This window comes from Zeus faber (genome assembly GCF_960531495.2).
Source record: "Zeus faber genome assembly, chromosome: 11".
NCBI lineage: Eukaryota > Metazoa > Chordata > Actinopteri > Zeiformes > Zeidae > Zeus > Zeus faber.
In genome coordinates this window covers 12,501,113-12,511,864 of record NC_137205.1, presented here as the reverse complement: position 1 = coordinate 12,511,864, position 10,752 = coordinate 12,501,113, and the positions used below count along the sequence as shown (strand labels likewise).

General features: G+C 44.1%; 1 protein-coding gene across 1 annotated transcript in view; it reads left to right on the top strand.

Moving 5' to 3' along the window:
• The window catches only part of plppr2a (phospholipid phosphatase related 2a), a gene marked incomplete at both ends in the record, with an annotated part of 46,731 nt that overhangs the window by 18,873 nt on the left and 17,106 nt on the right, over positions 1 to 10,752 (top strand). The window lies entirely within an intron of this gene.

Here is a 10,752-nt window from a genome sequence, read left to right as displayed (position 1 = left end):
TTTGATGATCTGATGTTGGCCGCTGGTTTACACCTGACAGCGTATCCCAAGAAGACCTGGTGAAAATGAGGTAACGCTGCGCTGTCATTGAAAGTCGAAAAATGGGTGATTCCGAGTCGGCAGTTCCCGCCTCCGGGCTTACTGTGTTCCACTGACTTTCCACAAACTTGAGAATTCAAGCAACAAAACATATATGCCTTAACATAACGTAACCCTATTATAAACGTGAGTAACCCTAACCCTAGCCCTCCAGAGTATTTTAGATTGAAGTTTTCAGATAAAAACCTGTGCAAGGGAACTTTCATTGCACTTTCGTTGCATTAACAGCGTTTTCCGCCGCGTTGCTGTATCATCAGATCTGTTATCTCGGCAACCTCGGACCCGACTCGGACTCAGATGGCCATTCCTTTCCACTTTTCCCAGGAGGACGTATGATTTTTTCGAGTTCCGACTTCAATGGAGCACAGCGTTAGGAGCTAACTAATACACAATCCAGTTAATCCTCTGCAGAGGTGATAATCAGGTTGCCTGTTTGTAGAAGCAGAACGGGTTGAGGATGCTGGATTCATGCAGTAGTGAGTTGCTTATAATACATACAGTACTCTATACTTTCCCTTGCTGAGCAAAATTGTTTTGGAAGGGTAGTTTTGCCCGGCCAGAGCACGTTACTTCCAGCCTGTCGGAGTCGGCCCTAACCTAAACCGACAGAGGCACGTGGGTGCGGGGAAAGAGCAGGCAGGTAAATGGAGACCCCCCTCCCTTCTGCCTCGGTGTGAAGGTGCTCCACTCTGTGCCGCCGGCTCCAGAGCCACTTGATCTCTTTTTTGCATATGATTTGATGCTTAATTCGACAAATCAGCATTTATGTACAGTACCTTCTGGCTGTGCAGCGCCAGTGGAGTGCGCCTGAGAGGTGGTGTAGTGATACAGAACAGAGCTGGGGAGTGTTGGAAAGGTTTTGGAGAGAAGAAGGTGGGGAGGAGGGTTGAGCACTATCAGACCTACCTTTTGTTGCCAGGCAACATAATTCCTGTTAGTAGCTCTTTCTGGCTGATGAAATTGACGCAACTGTGTTCTGATAGAGTGAAATAGAAGCTACTGGTCTACACTCCAGCTCAGAGCTTTTTCTCTTTGTGGTCATTAGAGTTGATGGCACAATCAGGTGGACCCCCGCCTGAACCGGGACTCGCCGTCCCGGTACCGGGCCGCTCCGTGTCTTTGGAGCACTGCCAGAGCCCTCCCAAACATACAGAGGGCTCTCCAGCTCTCTGTCGCTTCCCAGCAGGGGTTCCGTCTCCTAATTAAAGTCATCAGTCACTTCTCGAAGGTTTTTGGCTCAGCGAAAAAAAGGATCCTGGAAAATGAGCCCCACCTCCCATTCTGCCCGTGTGTGGGAAAATCTGATGTTTCATATAAAATGTGTAAGTGCAATGTGTGGTGTGTAGTGGCAGGTAAGGACCCTCTCCTTCAGATAAAAGACTCATTAGCCATTTTTCCTATTATCTGTCATGATAGGCAATGTAGCTTTTTTAGCTCAACTAGTCTATGGATATTTGTTGTTACCAGTCATAGGTTGGTCATTCTCACATAAGTTGCTGAACATAGTCGCTGAGAGATCAGCAATTTCCTTGGCACTGTACAACACTTTTGGCTTCCATCCCAAAGCAACTGCCCCATCGCCTGCAACTGTGTACGATGGAGAATAAAAGGGCGCCTGTTGTTTCGATAAGGAAAGGCTCCTCCTGGCAGCACGTCGAAGTGTCCTTGAGCAAGACACTGAACCCCTAACTGCTCTCGATGAGCAGGTGTGCGCCTTGCGCGGTTGCTGCCGCCATCAGTGTATGTACAGTATGTGTGTGTGAATGGGTGAATGTGAGGCATTGATTGTAAAGCGCTTCGAGTGGTCGCAAGATAAGAAAAGCGGTACCGTATGTAAGATGCAGTCCAGTCCATTTACCACCTATCTATCAATCCCCTCAACAATGCCTCATATCTTTTTTACCATCCACGCATCACCCCTTCTCCAATATCTATTCCCTCTTGTTCCCCTTCCTTATGATTCCCCCCTTGCTTCTGCTACCTCATTTAACACATACCGTCTGAGAGCTGAAGGTGATAAATGTTTCACAAGTGGTGCTTTGGATGACTGGCAGCAGGTAAAGGGTGATGTGGAGGTGAAGAAGTGAGAAGCCTTTTGATAGATAGATAGATAGATAGATAGATAGATAGATAGATAGATAGATAGATAGATAGATAGATGATAGATAAAGATAATAAAAAAAAAATATTTAATAATAGATAATAAATAAATAGATAATAGATAAATTATCAAAACAAAAAGCAATAACAATAATGAAGAAATAAGAATGAAAAACAGAAAAATTATATAAAAATATATCATACACCTGAAAATTGACAATAATCAGTAAACAATACCACAACTAGTTGTTTAACAGTCCCTGGCATTCAAAGCACCAATGAGTATGCACTGACCCCTACAATAATAATAGTAATAATAATAATAAATACAGCTGGCGACAGCAATACGCAGGGTCCAGGGTAGTCGGCCCTTCATTAAAGTTCAATGGACCCAATGGAGTGTGCTTTGGCTCTCTGTTCTGGTGTGTTTTGTGACTGAGGAAGTTCATTCGTTCGGGCATGGTTACAGTGTAATTCTATGATGGGGAGGTGTTTGAGGCTGTGGATGGGTTTCCTACGCCGCAACTAAGGGCAGTGATCATTTTGAAGTAGGGCTGCATGATTATGGCTAAAATTATAATCACAATCAGTAACCACTTCAGCACAGTTAATGCAAATGTTGTCTTGTAGGAGGTGTTTTGTCTTGACAATTCAAATATTGCAATATTATCTCTTCCTCAAACGTTGTCTTTTATTCCTCCAGAAGTTTTCATGTCCCGATAAAGGCTAGCGCCTTCTATCAAAACATCATCTAGGTTACTTGCTGTCCATGTCAAAACATTTTGGTTCTTGCTCTTAAGTGCTGCTGTCAAACTGATACTGTAGCTGCACACTGCTTGTTTCTGGAGTCTCCAAACCATGCATCACCAAGACGAAATGAGTCTCTTAACACTGAGATGTGTGGAGTATCAACAGGTATATTTAAAGGAACGTCATCTGTATTAAATGTTGTCACGGGCATTTTTCCAGTTGTTCTTTCTGAGTTTTTTGCAGTCTTGCACACTTCAGAGTTTTGTCCAGAGCTTTCAGAGTTTTGTTCAGAGGTAAGGAATTATTATTTTTTTAAGAGGAGAGTGACCTCTAAAGCAGCATGTTCTGCCCATCGTTTCTCTGCTGCCTTGGAATTTGGGATTCTATGTGACATCTGGAAGGGAACCAAAAAACACAAAAAGGATGAAAAAAAACATTAAAACACATACACAACAAACACATGTTCCTTGCATTATGTAATTGCTTATGGTTATTGTTCCCAGAAATTATAATTCAGGAAGATTGTATACATTGATATCTCAGAAATGTCTATAAATTCTGAGAGTGATGTTATTTGGTTTTTATTTTGTAGAACGTACTCTTGTGCATGTCAGCTGTCCTCAGAAATGCATATATTGATTTTACTTTATTTTTTTCAAACATTATAAAGGTTAATAGTAATAAAATAATACCACTTTGCACAATCAAGTCATTTTGTGATTTCGTATGGTTAAGAGTTTGTATCCTATATTCCTTTAGTTAAGGTCCAATCTGATTATATTTCTATGGCGTTATCTTGGTGAGGGTTTGAATGTTGACCAGTCACAAAACTGCAGTGCTATCAAGTGATCTGTGTACTCCGTCAACTTGTGCATGCACATAAGGATTTCTCTGTTGCGGCACACATCTGTGAGTGGCGCCATCTCGTTGAGGTTGCGATTGTTAATCACAGACTTCTTCCATAATAATGAACCGATCTGGATCAAATTTGGATGACACCACGTTGGAACTACATCTCTACATGCCGTCATCTTGGTGAAGTCCCAATTGTTGACCAATCACTAGACTGCAGTGCAATCACGTGACCTGTGCACGCCATCATTTGCGCACACATTTTGGCGATGATAAAAAATATTCTTCTAAAATTCTAAAATATTCAACAATAATGGACCGATCAAGGATCAAACTCGGACAACAGCATGTCAGAAACGTCCCGAATACACTTTTTATTCATCCTGTCTGTGAGTGCAGCGGATCCATGACACCACTGGCCTCAGTTTTTCATTAGCAAAAACAATAGGGCTCCCACCCATAGGGCCGGACCCGTAATAACATAGCCATTCCCAAAGAAGTCAGCACTCTCATGAGAATGCAGTCTATAAAGATTCTCTGTTCGGATGCTGGGGTGTACTGCACCCAGTGCTCTCACACAAAAATGGAGTGTGAACCTTGTGATGGCAGGTGTGAGCCAATTAGCTCACACGGCAACACGTATCTCACGTGCCTGTTCATCACAGAAGTTCAGTAGCCGGATAAGAGGCACTGTCAAAGAAGGCTTTTGAGTTTCTTCTGTTGGTTTTTTGTTTTCTTTGTTTTACTTTTTATGTACAGGGCTTACAGTATAGGTAGTATGTCTGTGTGCTTATCTGTCGGTCTGTCTGCCCCCCCCCAAATACCCACATCGCCACCATTATAGCCCTTTTCTCCTTGTGCCTCTCAAAGCGGGCGCACACACACACACACACACACACACACACACACACACACACACACACACACACACACACACACACACACACACACACACACACACACACACACACACACACACACACACACACACACACACAGGTTAATGAGACAGATGGCGGGGTGGGTTCCATGTTGGGAGAGGAGGGGCTGCTTGCTACCATGTGTGCTAGTGTGTATGGATGGCTGTTTTCCACCCGGAGACAGAAAGGGCGGGGGGGCAAAGAGGAAAAAATGAAAGAAAAGGGCAATCTGCATAACTTCACAATTCAGCTTCATGTCAAGTGAGAAATGACATTGTTCTATACTGCTCTATTCTGTTCTCTACTCCTCTATACCGTTCTATACTGTTCTATATTGTTATATGCTGTTCTATATTGATCTATTCCTTTCTATACTGCTCTATACTGTTTGTGGTGTGATTTAAGTAGCTACACCTGTCTTGGGTCTAGGTGACTGGGCCAGGGATCAGGGGTAGCTGTACATCTGTTGCTTGTCAGAGCAATCGACAAGCAAAAGGTTAAATCACCCAGCACACCCACAACATTAGCCCTTATCATGACATATATTCCATTTGCTCCGGGCTTGTTCCACCTTGGCCACTCTCTACAATAAACGTGTGTTTTCAACACAATTGCCTGTGTCTCTGTGTTGGAGGGTGCAGAAAAAGCCACTTGGATGGCCAGTAGCAGGCAAAACTGCCACACTGGTCTATACTCTTCTATATTATTCTATGCTGTTCTTTACTGTTCTATACTGCTAAAGGCCCTGTCAATTCTTAATTTCCTTGGCCAATTAATGACTCAACCCCGAGGATTGTTTTTGGCCTTAGCCAATCAAATACATTCTAATCTGGGGGAAGGGGGAAGGGCTCCCTGTAATCAGTGCATTTCAGTGCCTTTATGATCATTGACAGGTTGTCTATTCAGGAACAATATGTAAAAACCAAGACATAATGGCAGCACACAAGTCATGACATTTCACAGAAACCCAATCGAAACAGCAAAGACTAAAAGTGTTTTAGTGTTCAGAGAGAAATGGGGGAGGAGGAGGAGACACAGATGGAGGGATTGCACAACGCACTATCTGCTCTACCTATCTGGGCCGGTTATGTCGGAAAACAGCACCATTCACCACAGTGACAGACTCACTATTTTCAGATATTATCAAGCGAGAGATTGCATACTGATTGCATGCAGATTATTCTGATTTTCATTTTCAGATCATCAAACAACCTGAATCCCCTGCTTTATTTCCACACATTTTACTCTGATCTTAACATTTTCTTGCTACCATTCAATCCCCCTAACCCATGTCTTCAGCGTTATTTTCTTCTGTATCTCAGAGATGCAGCCCTCCGCTGCGTCCCCCCGGCTCTCCCAGAACCTCCATTACCCTAAATAAAGAAAATTAAAATATTGAAATATTACAACCTTTTACTTTGTTTAGGGTGACTTAATTTCCCCTGTGTGTTGGGATGATTAGGAATCTTGTAGGAATAGTTCCACAAACTTCTAGCAAACTGTATTTTCTACAAGACAATTTTCCCTCCATTACTTTTATTAGTTTCATTTTATTTTTTGCACAATTCAAAAATACACAAAAATGACAAAGATAAAAAATAATATACTGTGCAGAAGGTGCAGGTCCCAGTTGGTATTTGGCTGACCATGGCGAGCTGCTTCGCCACAGTTCGATTGAACCTTTAAACAAGACCATTGCTTTGGGGATGCAGGGTGTGGTGCAGGTTTTGCATGAGCCTAACTTGTCACACATGGCAGCGAACACACGGGACTTAAAATTCCTACCCTGGTCAATGTGAATTGTCTCTGGGGCCCAAACCAACTGGACATGCCTTAAATTAGAGCTTCCACTATGGTCTCTGCCTCCTGATCTGGCACAGTGCAAACCTCTGGCCATTTTGTGAAGTAATCCATGGTTGTGAGGATGTACCTATTGTCCTTTTCGGTATGGGAAAGGGGCCCAGAACATCAATCCCCACCTTCTCCATTGGGCCCCTTACCAGGAACTGTTGTAGATGGGCATGTGATCGGTCCAAGGGGCCCTTCCAAGTGGTGCAGCTGTCACAGCGGCAGCAATAATCTGTCACGTCCCTTTTGTGTTGCCCCCAATAAATTCCCTGGTGCAGATGGCAGAGGATTTTGGCGGAGGACAACACACTCATGAGTCCATGAGCCTCTCAAAAGTGGTGGGGCATTGCCACAGATCCTTGTTGGTGGTGAATGCTGTTTTGGGCCTGGCCTCAGGGGAGAGGGGCACCTGCCAGAAAAAGCTTCGTAGGTCCAGAGCTGAAAACCACGAAGAGCCTGCCACAGCATCCAGTGTTACATTGATACAAGGCAGGGGGTAACGTCTTTCTTGGTTGCCTCATTGAGTGGACTGAAGTCCACACAAAACCTCTATCCCCCTGGTGTTTTCTTTGGGACAGTCACTACGTGGGCGGCCCAGGGGCTTGCAGAGGGTTCAATGATGCCTGCCTGTTGCATCTCCAAAAGGGCTAGATCTACTGCCTCCTGACGAGCCAGTGGAAGGCGCCGGGCCCTCATCCTTATTGGCCTTGCATCCCCTGTGTCGATGTTGCAATGTGTGAGGTGTGTCCGACCCACGTCGTCTTCACTCAGAGCAAAAATGTCTTTGAAATCAGACAACACCTCCCACAGCTGGTTCTGTACCTCTGAACTATGGCTCTCACAGTTCCTTCCCCATAGTTCTCTAATAGCATCCAGTCTGCCTTCCTCCCTCAACTCAGGGAGTCCGATCGTGTGCGGAGTGGGCTGTGCGTTTTCAGGGAGGCACATGACAAGGGGGGGTGCCGGTTTATGCGGGTGAGAGGGGAAGCAGTATCTACCCTGGTTACCGTGTGCGAGCTAGTGGCGACCGGTGGTTAATTGATGACTGATGTTACTGCGGTAAGGGTTGTGGGTGGGGTGTGGCAAATCGGCCTGGGGGTCATGCGGATTATACAGCCCTCAGTGATCTGCATGATCACCATTCCAAAGTCCACGATGCAACCTAACTCCCTCAAAATGTCCAATCTGAGGATACAGGGGTCTTCAATACTGGATGGCACATGTTCTTTTCCCCCACTGTGATTGACAACAGGCCTCTCCTGACCATCGGTGAGAGCTCACTGGTAACTGTATGTAGTTGTACCACAGTGGGGTTAACACTAATCCAGTTTTTGAAGATATTAGGCCTCAGGAGTGTTCCTGTAGACCCTGAGTCTACCAGCGCTGAGCTGTGCACTCCATCTACTCGGACAGGAACATACCAACAATCTCCCATGCAGGTCCAGCCCACTACAACAACCTGTTCCTGTAGGTCCCCACTTCTCACTTCTGAGTAGTGTGTGGACTGTCTCTCTTCCTTGTGGAAGTGATCTCTCTGGCATGGGTAGCCCAACTTGGGATAAGGTGTTGAAGGTCCGTGTTGTCCCTTCTGGGTGGACCCCAGGCTATTTCCATGAGGCCCTGTGGACTTCGGGCATTGTCTGAGGAGATGGCCAGGCTCGCCAAATTCCCAGAAGACTTTTGGACGCGGGCTTCGCCACCCTTGTAGGGTAGTAGCTCAAACAAGTTGAACCAAATCCTCTGCCCAATCAGGTTTTATTGCGACCACACCAACCTTTCTGGAACTCTCACTGCGTGTGTGCCTTCTAGTCCCACATATTGGCCACCCTGTCCCACATATTGGCCAAAACGATAGTGCAGAGCCCAGACTCAAGCCTCATAGTCGCATCTCTCTTCAGGGCTGAGTGACAGCAGGCACGATAAAGCATCGTCATTTCAGCACATAGCCAGCCGAAGCGCCGACTGTTCATTATTCCACCCTCATGCATGTGCTAACAGTTCGAACTGGCCATGGAAGGCTTCCCAGTTAGCGCTACCTTAATATTTGGGGGTCTTAACTGTCTGTGGGACACTGATGTAGGCAGCGTTGCCCACGTTGACGTTTGCCACCATCTTTATAGTAATTTCTCTTACTCACGCTGACTGTTCCCTTAGTCCCCCAGGTGTAGCTCTGGGTAGCCGGCTGTTGTATGTTCCGCTCTCCCCGTAGCCCTCTGGCTCTTCCTCCTTCATAACTTTGGGCAAGTCTTCGGAAAGCATTGCAATGCAATTCTCTCTCCGCATGCACGCTGTCTGGCAGCATGGCCCGCAGTTTGCGATTAGCATTCAGTGCTAAGACTCAGAGGCATCCCACTCTTTTTTTTGGGGGGGGGGGGGGGGGGGGCACCAATGTAACGTTCCGACTGGACGAACAAGACACATTGGGGTTATAACTCACTGGGGTTTATTGTCCCTTTCAGGTCATTGCCATCCTTTCAGGGCCGTAACATGCCCGTCAAACTCAGCACAACAACTCCAACACTTCTCTGTGTCCTCTCCTCCCCTCCCCCCTTTCTCGCAAGATTTGGAACCGACCGCCGTACCGCACATTCTAACAACCATAACAAATCCCCAAAGCTTGCAGGGTCATTACAATAATATAATATAATATAATATAATATAATATGATATGATATGATATGATATGCTATAATAGAATAGAATAGAATAGAATAGAATAGAATAGAACTTATAAATAACTGACTTCGAGGAGGATAAAAAATTATGATACAAGGTCCATCTTGGCTGCCAGCGGCTGCTGCTCCTCTGCAGCTGCCTCTTTGTTTTCCCCCCATCCTTCCCTCCTCTCCATTAGCTTCCCATACTGTATTTCTCTCCTCGTCATAATTAGTGCATTTCCAATTTTCTTGAGCTTCAAAATCATAATTTGGTTCGAGTGTTGTCTATGCTTGCTTCTTGTTTCTCTTATCTCTGTTTATCACTTTCCACTCATGTGCAATCCCTGCAAGCTTGTCTGCCCTCCCCCCTAAAAAAAAAACCCTGGAGCCCAAATTAGAAGCAGCAGCAGCAGCACGGGTTAGGGAATTAAGATGTAGCAGATTATGATTTTACATTTGAAGGAGAAAAAGACACTGAGGAACTGGTCTACGAAAAAACGTTAGGACTGGGTGATATATTTTTCAATATCGATATTGTGATATGATATTGAGATTAGACCAAATTAACAACTAAGTAAATATATAGAATCATTAATAATTATAATGTACTGTATACCCTATATACCCATACCAATAACCCGGGAACCTGGTAATCCTGTACATTGAATCACGTTTGTATATTCTATATATATATATACTTTAAAACTGTTTAAAACTTTTCTAAATGCTCATCGTCTGTAGTAACGCTCCAGTAATCACCAATTGACCAATGACATTTTACTCATTATTATTATTATTATTATTATTATTATTATTATTATTATTATTATTATTATTATTATTATTATTATTATTATGTGTAAATGCACCTGGCAGAATAAACTCAATCTGATTCCGATTCTGATAAGAATAAAAATCAACAAAAGACAAAAAAGAAAGAAAGAAAGAAAGGAAGGAAGAAAGAAAGAAAGACAGAAAGACAGATAACTTCTCTGCCCATTTACACAGAGTTTAGGGGGATTTGACGACGTGTCGGAAATGGGAGAATGGAAAAAGCAAGCGGTGAAAACGCTCTCTTCCTTCCTCTGCTGTAAACCCTTTCAAAGGAACCAGACAACAGAAGAGAATGATGAGGGGGGGGGGGAGAAAGGGATTATAGAAGGATGTAATAAAAACATTAAGGTGGTAAAATAGGTTTTCTATTGTGTGATGGAATAAACCTTAAGCAACTTTAGTGCTTGGTTGTCTGGACAGTTTGTTCTGGACACTGTTTTCACAGTGCTAAATTCAATGAAAACTTACAAAATTCATTTTTGTCGTCACAAAAATCTGGAGTCTGCCTGCAAGTGTTCTCTGCTGCTGGTAAAACTTTTTCTTCCTGCAACAATCACAATTAATAACCACAAAACAAGAAAAACGTCTTTTTCTCCGACTTCTGCTTTCAAAATTGCTACCTACTCACTGGCACTACCTGGTGGCAAAAACCGTGCAGCGTATTCCCAAACATCTGCACACTGCAGCCAAAA